This window comes from Haliotis asinina, chromosome 5 (assembly GCF_037392515.1).
Source record: "Haliotis asinina isolate JCU_RB_2024 chromosome 5, JCU_Hal_asi_v2, whole genome shotgun sequence".
Taxonomy (NCBI): Eukaryota; Metazoa; Mollusca; class Gastropoda; order Lepetellida; family Haliotidae; genus Haliotis; species Haliotis asinina.
In genome coordinates this window covers 16,634,956-16,647,566 of record NC_090284.1, presented here as the reverse complement: position 1 = coordinate 16,647,566, position 12,611 = coordinate 16,634,956, and the positions used below count along the sequence as shown (strand labels likewise).

The window sequence follows — 12,611 nt, the reverse complement described above, 5'->3', positions numbered from 1 at the left end:
GTAAGAATTCCAATTCTGTCGAAATCCTATTTCGGTACCTTTATTCACGTAGATGATAGTTACGTCTTCATAGAAAATGCGTGTACGTAGATGATACCTACGTCTTCATGGAAAATACGTGTACGTAGATGATACTTACGTCTTCATAGAAAGTACGTGTACGTAGATGATACTTACGTCTTCGTGGAAAATACGTGTAGGTGGATGATACTTATGTCTTCATAGAATTACGTGTTCGTGGATGATACTTTCGTCTTCATGGAAAATAAGTGTACGTAGATAATACATACGTCTTCATAGAAAATACGTGTGCGTAGATGTTATTTACATCTGCTGAGACAATATATACTTCCGTTTACGTAGATGGTACGCTATTGAAAGTGTCCTCTACGTAGATGGTGATTTTGTTTAGACAGTGGCACAAATAAGTTTCCATATAATCACAAGTTTGTTTTTTTTATTCCGGAACTCAATTTTTAAGCTTGAAAAAGAAAAATGAATTTCATAGTTCAACTGGAACAATAGATGCATAGCGTATGCCTGAACTGAAGCGGTCTTAAGTACGATTCATCTCTTTATAAATTATATTTATGATCTAAGAGGTAAAGAGATATTGGGCTGCTTCGATTCTAGGCTGCTCACTAAATTACGTTAAGACATGGTATTTGTTGATTACTTGCCTGGCGCCGAGGAATAATATTTATCCATGTTAATATTTAGTCTTAATGGGTTTGGATATTCATCCGTGTTTCTGTAAGTAGCAGCACACGCACACGCACACGCACACGCACACGCACACGCACACGCAGTCGAGACTCAGTCATTCGCTTAGGGTTATCTCACTTATTCTTCAATGCATGGATTGAAGCATTAATATATGGATAAAATCAGTGAGGGAACATGCCCAATGCCAGAAGAGCTAGCCTAAGGAAGCTTTTTAACCTACGATAAAAACAATTACAGTGGAAGCTGCCAAAACCAGCGTCTGTTCAATCCGGCAAGTTGTCATACCGGCATAAATTCTCCGTCCCTGACTTCTACATCTATCACCAGCTGTACAATCTGGCACACTGTCTTAACCGGATTATTTCTTCAGTCCCAATGAGTGCCGGTTTAGACAGCTTCCGCTGTATATGGAAACCGCAATACACATCAGCAAATGTATGTGTGTGCGCTGTATACTTTGAAAAGAAAACATTTAACCTGTACAACTAATTCAGATGAATTCCAGTGCAATTGTTGGCGTCCGGATTAAAAATGAACCTCATCGTTCCATCTAGAGATCTGACTGAAGCAAACGATGCTAAAAAGATCCTTGAAAAATTCATCATATAAGGTTTCACAATGCACATAGATGGTCTTAGTAACTCGCAAAGGAGATAAACATCTCCCAAGAGAGCTCATATATCACACATTAACTCGTGTTACACTAAACACAATGCTCCTGAACATGTTCATTGCTGTGTAAGGGTTGTGAAATGTCATGCATATAACGGTTGTTGTTTACACTGGTGAAGGATGGCGACACAACGCCAGACAGAGACATCACTTGTACTGGGTCATGTCATGCACGCTGGTATAGAATACGACTAGATGCAGAACACTAATGTTTATCTGGTGAAGGAAGTGTCCCGGTCGTCATTAATCACACCTTTTAATCTTCATAAATGACAAGTTTTTGGTTAGGTCAGCGGAGATTGAGATTAAAACTGACTTAGCAGCTTGGCTACCGAAGAGCCTGTAGGCCGTCGACATTAACATGCGCGTTTTGCAGGACTTTGCTCAAAATAGACCGGGTGGTGCGTATTTTTATAACATATTTCACAACAATTTAAAAAAAAAACTGTTTAAGCTGAGAATGCATCTATTTTAGCTTGACTGGCGTCAAATCTGGTTACCAGTCCAGACCTCAGTCTGTCATTCAGAGCCTGAAGCAAATATATATACATGCCCATGTAGGTGTAGAAAACATGTCTAAATTTCCACATCAGTGAAGAACGTCTAAGGGCTGGTCAGTATATATTCATTTTATTATGAACCCTTTTTCCTGTAAAATATGTTAATTTCAGAGACTATGTTAGTCTATCCGAAACTTATTCTCGCAGATTCCTTCAGTACATTTTATATATTCGGAAAACGTTATTCAGCTGTTTTCGCTCTGTGGGACGAACACGGTAAAAAGTCATTCCTATGTTTCCGGAAAAAAATATTTTCTTTCCATTTTCAATATCACTAAGTATTATGTATTGTCCTCAGATGTTGAGTTGGGTGTGTCTTGGAGTAGATAGTGAAGATAATCCATCTAAACTCTCGAAGACTGAGACCTTATGCAAATACTGCCCCAGACAAGCCTGTCTAAGAAGGTCAGAATGTCACAGACTATATGTGAGATGGGAGGGCCACATTGCTGCCATGTACAATAAACCTGCACACACACCGCTGAACAGTCACGCATATGAGTGACAGAACATGCCTTCATCGAACTTCGTGGATCAGGGGCTTCGTACTTCATTCCCGGATCTCTGAAAATCATTGAAACCAACTATTTTCTGTGAGGCACTATAACTAAAATCTGATCCTATCGGGTACCCATTCATTGCGGTTAAAGGAAGGGCATATTCTGAACAAAGGCACTTACCAGGCGAGACAAAACATAGTTGAAGTGTAGCCAGGAGCAAATGCCAAGAGATTCTCAGGCGTCATGATGAGGATCATGGTCACATATTCACCAGTCCTCCGTCACCACTTATGCAGTACAGGAACGCCAATCCAGGAGTCTACTGATACGTTTAAGTATTTCAACTCAATTTTATGAAGTCACGGGGATGGACAGTGAACTAACATTACGGTTTGGTATACCCATTATCAAAATGGGTCGAATTGTTAATTGGAGCCCATAATTATCTGAGATAACGAATACTTTTATCTATGCGGCTGCACGTACAAAACGTACCTCCATCAGCCAGTGTCGAAGGAAGAACACAACATCATCTACTCAGATCTTCTTATCTCCAGTTCTGTTGAATTGTAGTAACAAATTAACACACTTAAAGGCAAAATACACATGAGCTTTAATTAAGAACCATTTGCACCCAATTACATAAGACAAGCATGGGATTCTGAAGACCAGTTCTAACCTGGATGTCCCCGGGTCTAATATGCACGAACTGATACAAGCACTTCACTTGGAATGGCAATGATTACCGATGCTGAGAATTTGATGCTTGATTGCCGATCTGAGGAGGCGTTTTACCCAAGCGAGTCTTGACTACACCAGGTACTGATGAAACCATGTTCTCGGGCATCAATAAATGACACTGCTTATAGATGACATTCTTAGAAAGAAAAAAGTTTTTTTTTCCATGAAACGTGCCATGTATTCTTATTCGTCCAACTTTGTTAAGAATGTCTTTGAACCAGAGGTGACTCACTCACTCAGCCACCAACCCACCCTATCACCCACCCACCCTTCCAACTCACCAACTCACCAACACACTCACCTGCTCACGCAACACATTCACGTACTATTGAAATGCGTCTTACTTTAGATATTTCCTGATCAGGGTGTGTGGATTTGGGTATGAATAGAGGTATCAGATCGATGAAAAATCAATCGGAACTCATCTAAGTTTCATTCCCTTAGGGCTGATCTTTCAAGGGTCTACGCACAGATGCAACTGAAATTGTAGTCAACAAAGACAAAAATCAATAACCTCTCTTCAGTTCTCTAATACCGTAATATTTTCATATCTGTGAACTGTTCTTCTGTCCCCTTGGTTATTGACATTGTAATGATCCAACTAGGGTCCATGCAGTCCCCATGGTCCCTAGGATGGTGACCTACCTTAAGGTTTTGTCGTTCTATAGCCCGATCTTACATTGTATCGTCTTCTACAGTTACAGTATTTTAGATTTCAGGACTAGTTTTGAATACATATCTGTGATAGACTGGTTGGGTGTACTGTCCTTTGTCGACAAATATTTTATATTAACTGCCTTGTTTTCATCGCTATATGACTGTATTATTGCCGATGGGCTGTAAAATTTTAACTTACTCACTCACTAACATTGTATGTATATGGCATTAACGGGGACACATGTTTTGTCGATAAAAGCAACTGCCCGAAAGAAAGAACATACACTCGAAATCTGCATGTGATGAAACATAACCGTTACCATTTCGTTACACAACTGGGAACAGTTGTCGATAACACCCGTGTCAGATGCATCCGGCCCTCCCACTCCTGAAATAACCAGTTTATGACTGCTTCATTAAACCCAGCATCAAACATACATGGATACATTATCAGGAACAAGCTAATGTGTCCTAAGTCATAATATGTCTACATTTGAGGTGGGTGTTGTGTTTGTGTGTAGTTTTACGCGACCTTGGCAATATTTACGCAGTATCACTGAAGGGAACATCAGAAATGAGTTGCACACATTGTTTCCATTTTTGAGAATCAAACCCGGGCCCTCGGCGTGACAGTCAACGCTTAAACCACTAGGCTACCCGTAGTATGTATTAGGTCTGTGGATAATGTGTGTGTATAGCGTGCCATGGTGTCGTTGTTGACTGACAGGTGATATCACTGAGTGTTATATAGATCACATAAACAAGTGTAAGAATGTTAACAAATATTCGTTCTGTGAGAAAATAATTATCGTTAAGAGAAAAATACCAGCAGCTTGGACGTCTACATTGGGTCTAATGTTTCCGCTCTGTGTTCCCCCGTCTCGATATAAATGTGTGTTGCCTAATAAACTATCGTAATTTAGCATTTATTGTCGCATGTCAGGTGAATCGCAATACTGAACAGCAAAAGAAACGCAAACTCATTGCTCTGTCTTCAGTTTAGAAGCTTTTCGCGTTTCTTTTGCTAGTCACTATACATGTATTTGTAATCACGTTTCTTTTGCTAGTCACTATACATGTATTTGTAATCACGTTTCTTTTGCTAGTCACTATACATGTATTTGTAATCGCGTTTCTTTTGCTAGTCACTATACATGTATTTGTAATCACGTTTCTTTTGCTAGTCACTATACATGTATTTGTAATCGCGTTTCTTTTGCTAGTCACTATACATGTATTTGTAATTGCGTTTCTTTTGCTAGTCACTATGCATGTATTTGTAACGAACGTTTTTCCAAACTATGGTTTGATGTTTCGATTTTCAAATATTCTGTTTTTTCAAATCAGATCAAAACATGTTGGACCTCGCTGACCTTTGTATGATGAAACAAACTTGTAATTAACATCAAATCAACTATTGTGGTTATCAAACATGTTTAAAACGTTCAACGCTTGAAGTCACTGGTCCGTGGCAATGGGCTAAAAATAATGTTTCTCCCGGCAGTTCTCGTTTACATGTCGCAGAACAGGTGAAGAATGATTGTCCTGTTGTGCTCGGTCTTTCGATTGCATAAAACATGGGTTGTGTGCAGGCACTGTGACGTCTTGAGGACACATAAACTATGATCTTGTACAGGAAGTGAGAAAACAGTTTAACGATAAAACCGTAGAGTCATCCTAACTACCTCGACCAGGAGGTTGTTGTGTTTTTGATTTTTTGCAACATGTATTTTCTGTCATGCATGTTCACTGTAGATGATAGAGGCGCGAGGTTTCTGGTTGATTCTGTTACGGCTGGACGGGGATATCATTCGGGCGTGTATGAAAACAGTCAATGCTGATGTTAGGAAATAAAACGCGTTCTTATGTAACAATACCAAAGCATATAGCTGCATGTATGTTGTTTTCGTCTTGTGGAGGAACGAAATGTGTTGAGATAAAAGACACCGAATTCACGCCTACATGGGTGGCACTTATCAAACTATAATGATAAATATAACACATTGTAATAAATACAATAAACACATACACTAAAAAGGAGCGGTAAATAACCGCTCACATGAAAAGTATCACACCTAGAAGAGTTTGAGATCACTGTGAGTGAGCTTAGTTTTACGCCGCACTCACCACTATTCCAGCTATATGGCGGTGGTCTGTAAATAATCGAGTCTGGACCAGATAATCCAGTGACCAGCAGCATGAGCATCGATCTGCGCAATTGGGAACCGATGATATGTGTCAACCAAGTCAGCGAGCCTGATCACCGGATCCCGTTAGTCGCCTCTTACGACAAGCAGAGTAGCCATTTTTGGCAAGCCTATTTTCCCCGGATTTTCACTATGATCATACTGAAATGAATCTATACCAAACAATGCACATGTATTGCTGAGATAACAAAACCAGATGGTACCCACTCCCCGCACTCAGAGGTGGTTGCAATCAACACACTTCGTAATAAGCTTACATCTTAATAATCAACATACAGACCTAAAAGGCTGGGCAATCGATGCAATCACTAAGAACGATTGAAGGTCACTGTACAACAGCTAGAAGGGATAGTGATCACTATGGTCATTCTGAGATGAATGACCTTCAATGCACATGTTGACCTGGAATGACCTTTCGAGATACTAATAATGTTTGATGATGTTTCCATTTGGGGCGATGGGGCAGCCGAGTGGTTAAAGCGTTCGCTCGTCATGCTGAAGACCCGGGTTCCACTCCCCACATGAGTACAGTGTGTGAAGCCCATTTCTGGTGTTGCCCAGTAAGATATTGCTGGAATATTGCCAAGCATAAACTCACTCCCTCGTGTCCATTTGTATGTTTACACCCCGTTGTCAGATTGCAAATTAACTGATGAGTAAGTTTAGAGTTGTATTTGTGAAGCAGAGGTATGTGGTGATAATTACTAGTGATTATACTGTTGGAATTAATATATACAGTATGGTTCAAAATTATTGAGAATAGCTAAAGCATTTCATATTATTAAACGAGAACAAATCAGATAAAATTGAATGTATTGTGAAAGTGAACTGACCTTTTCATGTTGTGTAGGTAACAATTTAATATTTTATCAAGTCTCCTTGAGCTTCACGGCACAGTCTAAGACGGGTAGGCATACTTCCTATCAGAGAGGTTAGTGTCTCGTGGGTTATGCTGTCCCAGTATCGGACCACTTCTCTCTTCATGTCTTCAATTTTTGTCAACCCCTTTCGATTCACACATTCCTTCATCATCCCCCAAATGTTCTCAATGGGATTTAAGTCTGGACTATATGCAGGAAATGGTAATGCAGTCACATTTTTCTCCTGAAACCACTGCATGGCATGTTTTGCGGTGTGTTTAGGATCATTATCTTGCTGCAAAATCCAGTCATTTCCATAAAACACATGTGCACTTGGAAGGAGAAAATTATCTAATATGTTAGTGTGGCGCAGACTTGTCAGATTTCCCTCAAACACACACAGCGGGATCGTTCCTAATAAGGATATCCCTCCCCATACATGAAACTTTGGGCTGTATTTAGGTCGTCGATACAACGGTGCTGACGCAGACTTTGTCCATATTTTCACATTATTGGGATATACTCATATTGAGCTTTCATCAGTAAAAATCACATTTTCCCAGTCAAAGTTTTCATGTGCCAAACACCACTCAACACGCCTGTCTTTATGTTCTTGTTTCATGAGAGGAGAAGGAATTCCAGTCTTTTTCTCCCATCCAAGATCAATCAAATTTCTTCTAAATGTAGATTTTGATACAACTGTTGATCCCCTTTCTATCATTTCATACCTGATGTTGGAGATGCTTGCCCTTTGCTTTTTAGACGCTAAAATTCCCAGCCGGACGCGATCTGAGAAGTCCAATTTTCTGGGTCTCCCAGCTCCTTTCTGGTGCCCAAAATCCTTTCCCTCTTTAAAATTCTTCCTAATCCTATACACAGTAGAAAGAGGAGTTCCTGTTCTCTCTGCCAATGTATTTACATCATCAATTCCTTGATTACACAACTCAAAAATCAACCTTCTTTTATCTTCAGCAGACATTGTTGACAGTGCTGAGGGAAATGACGTCTGCTACAAATTCAGGGGAGGTAACTCTAATTGTACTATACTCAGTAGGCCAAGATGAGTTACCTCCCTTATACCATTACTTAGTTTTAAGTATCAGTGAATCAGTTGAGGTGTTAGGATAGCTCAAAGTAAGAAGAAAAATTCTCAATAATTATGAACCAGACTATATATATAGATCTTCATGAACGTGAACAATGGTGTATTGTGCAAGGCAGTGGTTGTCACGTAAATGACATTGCATGCAGTTAACACACCACCCTGCTTGGGCAGCTGCTTAGATATGCACATATAGACTTAATCGGTTCTTGAGCGTTACAATAGGTAATATACTCATTCCAGATTCGGTTGCACGATCACGTGACAATGAAGTCTGGTTTAAGTTACCTGTTTGGCACAAATGGTTAATTGAGACCCCAAACCCCAAACAATATTCTCGTTTTACAAGGCAATTGGAGGGCGGAGGAATAAAGAAGTTAATACCCACGTGTAGTGTATTATGTTAATGTGATATTTAAGACGTCAGGCCACCAGATACAATTCCAATCAATGTGTTGTGGTGTCGCAATGGCGAAAAAATATTTAAACCCGAAATTGGTATACGGTTCTCTCTATATATTTTGCTATAGACTTCACTAATATATACTTACCCATGATATTTATGTATTGTATGCGCACTAAGAATCAATTTTGTACCTCTCTCTCTCTCTCTCTCTCTCTCTCTCTCTCCTCTCTCTCTCTTCTTGATTGTGTATATAATAGGAGCTGGTGCCTTGACGCTCATCTAAGATGACATTCAATCGTCACCCCTTCCCTCGCAAATCAAAACCCTAAAGTCCTCCCTCCCCCCGAAGAAACCCCCAGAAAACAAACAAATAAACTACAACTAAAAACAGCTACACCCCGCCAAAAGAACACCTAGAAAGGAACCAATATATAACAAATAAAATACCAAATCAAACCAACAAAAAAGTAAACAAAACAACCCCCCCAAAACAAAACAAAAGCAACAGCCTTGTTTGTGATTAGCTTTTTACCCTTGTATAGGCCCACTTCTTGTGGAGTAACGACCACTGTTTATACTCACTGCTCATGTTTATTTTACCAGAGAAGCTGAAATACCTCTACATTTTGTACAGACACAGTAGTATCCTTGTATTGGTTCGCGAACGTGGTTAATTACGTACAACACAGTTAAATTGCAACACATTTCTCTGCCTTTTGACGGTTTCGCAAACAGTTCAGTTAATTCTTCAGTTTCAACTCTGGAATCAAGACAGTGATTACAGTGATTACGACTGAAATGTTCGTTGTCTATACCTTTCTGTTGTTCCCTGCCCACTGTAAACGATTTTGACGAAATTGCTCACAGTTATCACAGCGGGGTTCTTTAATGAGAAATTCATGTGACAGGTTCTAGGAGTTGACATGTTCTAGACCAACTACGTGATACAAAGAATGCTGGAAACCATGTAGCACACATGAGAAGGCATTAAACAGAAGGTCAGAACGCAGGCGACCGTGAACACCACCTCCATCTAGTCTACCGTGCTAGCACTGATCAATAAAAACTGTAAAATCAACACTACCGGTAGGCATTGTTCTTCGACTGATGATATCAGACATGCAGACTTAATTACGCCCTTCTCTCCCAGTTAACCCTGGTTTCGCACTACGGTTTGTCCACAACAGCACTGAACAAGCTAAACACACTTTCATGTTGCTGTTATTGACGAATTAGGAAAACAAGACTTCTTCCTTGAAGCGGGAATATTTGTTATAATATTCTATTTTTCCAAATGCAACCGGAACCTGAGGATGCCTGTTTCTAAACCTTATTACAGATAAAAAATACCTCTTAGCGTCGTACCGACGCCAATTCACACATACATCTAAAGTGGGTCAATGTATAATTGCATTCTGTAAAGCAAACTGTGTTTGGGGAGAAAAAGATAATTGTAGTATTATTGTATTAATCGATTTTTGTGTGACTTCATTTACAGAAGTGAATAAATAGGACACGGCGTATGTTAATCGCAAACAGTGTCACAGAAGAAGTATTAATCGTAGTCCCTGATATTGCGTATTACCTTTCAGCTTCATGTTTGTGTGTTACTTCAAACATAATATATGACGTCAAAGACTCTCGTCTGTTCACACATTATGTAGTAATTGGTATCCACAAATTACACACATCCATGCACCTGATGTGTGTGCGTTCAATTTCTGCCCATAAATATTACTGCCAATGCGTTAGTAAAGAGAATATATTATGAATCTCTGTCTCTGTGTGTGTGTGTGAAAGAGAGAGAGAGAGAGAGAGAGAGAGAAAGAGAGAGACCGACCGACCGACCGACCGAAGTTCATTAGGGCACCATGATGGCCTCGGTTCTCAGTTTCTTGTCCAGAGTCCAGAACTGTTCGACATAGTCGCTCCATGGAACCGATCTGATCACGGATATTCGGGGACTATTCCCTCTGGGAATGTTCAACCACTGGTCCTGGAGTGCTTGTGCCACCCGTGGTTCTCTGTGACTGTTAACGTGACGTTGATCAAGAACATTCAGTAAATGGACTGGGGGCTTTAGGACTTGAAGGGCACGGCAGTACTTGGATCTGGTTGTTCTTCAAAATGTTGTAGTCAGTTTTACCGTGTGATGGGCAGGCGTTGTCATGTTTAGAAATGACGTGTGCTTGTTACATTATGGAAAGGGTGTGTGGCGGTAGTGGTAGGGTGTGTAGTGCTTTGACGTTGACTTGCCGTGTGTACCACGCTGTGTGTAACTGATATGGGAGATTGTAGCCCACATCATCCCCTTTTCGTCGCCAAACCTGTCCTCTTTCTGTACCAAGGTCTGTTACACCGTAACAACATGGGTTCGTTCTAGAACGTTCGGTCAGTATATATACTCATCTAAGGAGGCTCAGTCAACGCATATGCTCATCTTAGGAAGGTCAGACACAACATAGGTTCATCTTAGCATGGTCAGTCACGACACAGGCTAATCTTAGGAAGGTCAGTCACTACACAGGTTCATCATACGAAGGTCAGATCACTACACAGGTTCATCATACGAAGGTCAGATCACTACACAGGTTCATCATACGAAGGTCAGTCACTACAGAGGTTCATCTTAGCAAAGGCAGTCACTACACATGTTACTTCCTGCGTATCTCCCAACAAGAATCATATTGCTTTTTACACGTTACGTATTTCCATATCCTACTTCATACGTTACTTCTAGAAGAGGCTTAAACCCACGAGGAAAACCTTGTGAAAAACATTTGATGTTGCTTGAACATCAGGGCTGTAATTCATTCACACAATGCAGAATTTCTTTCTCCAGTCTCCATTCACAGTACGGTTCTGGAAATACAAGAAATACGTGTAATTAATCACTATCGAAACAGCGATGAAACAAGGTCTTCGAGAAAACACACAACCCCTCCACACCTCTCACCACTCCACCCCACCATGCCCAACCCCTCCCTACCTCTCACCACTCCTCCCCAACTTGCACAACTACTCCCTACCTCTCACCACTCCTCCCCAACTTGCACAACCCCTCCCTACCTCTCACCACTCCTCCCCGCCCTGCACTACCCCCCCTTCCCTACCTCTCAACACCCCTCCCCATCCTGTACCACCCTACCCTACCTTTCATTACTCCTCTCCACCCTGCCCCACCCATCCCTACCCGTCACCAGTCCTTCCTGCCCTGCACCACTACTGCCTACCCTCAATCGGTCCTAGAGTGCTCTGCATCAAGTAAACATAGTCATAATTCATTTTGAAAATATTCATCCACGAGCCACTGTAACAAATCAAACAGTATCAAACATCTAAAAAGGGAGATAGAAACCTTTATCCCTGATATCCGGAGCCCTTGGAGAGTTTATCAAACATATGTCCTGAACACCTGAACAGTTTTTATACAGCAACAGACAGATAAAACGCTGTGGTTAATATACTATTATCAGCGAACCCGCAGTGCAGTGGGCTAATCCTGGATACCCCAAGGTTGGTTAACACATCCTGTGGACAGCGTGACATTCACCACGTGGGAAGGAAATGAGTCACGGTGGGTGCGGCAGGCGGAGTCATATCAGGAAGGCAAAAGTGGGTAACTGGAGAAGGGAAGGGTGAAGGGTGGTTGGAGGGATGGGGTCAAGGCCAGTAGAAATATCTGGAAAATGTGGGAGAAAGGGGTGCAGGGAAGCTGGATGCATGGTAGGGAGGGGTGGTGGTAGAGAGGGATGCAGGGAGGCCTGGTGCATGGCAGGGAGGGGTGGTGGTGGTGGTTGTGAGGGGTGCAGGGGCATGATAGGAAGGGGTGGTGGTGGTGGTGTTTGTGAGGGGTGCAGGGAGGCCTGGTGCATGATAGGGAGGGGTGGTGGTGGTGGTTGTGAGGGGTGCAGGGAGGCCTGGTGCATGGTAGGGAGGGGTGGTGGTGGTGGTGACTGTGAGGGGTGCATGGAGGCATGGTGCATGGTAGGGAGGGGTGCTGGTAGTGATAGAGAGGGTTGTGTTGCAGGGTGGCCTGGTGCATGATAGGGAGGTGTGGTAGTGGTGGTTGTGAGGGGTGCAGGGAGGCCCGGTGTATGATAGGGAGGGGCGTTGGTAGTAAGAGGGATGCAGGGAGGAGTGGTGTAGCATACATAGGATTGGGTGGTACATTGTGGAA

At 41.7% G+C, this 12,611-nt stretch overlaps 1 long non-coding RNA gene across 1 annotated transcript in view; it reads left to right on the top strand.

The window, feature by feature from the left end:
* Positions 1-12,611, top strand: part of LOC137283747 (uncharacterized) — a 702,566-nt gene that overhangs the window by 357,149 nt on the left and 332,806 nt on the right. The window lies entirely within an intron of this gene.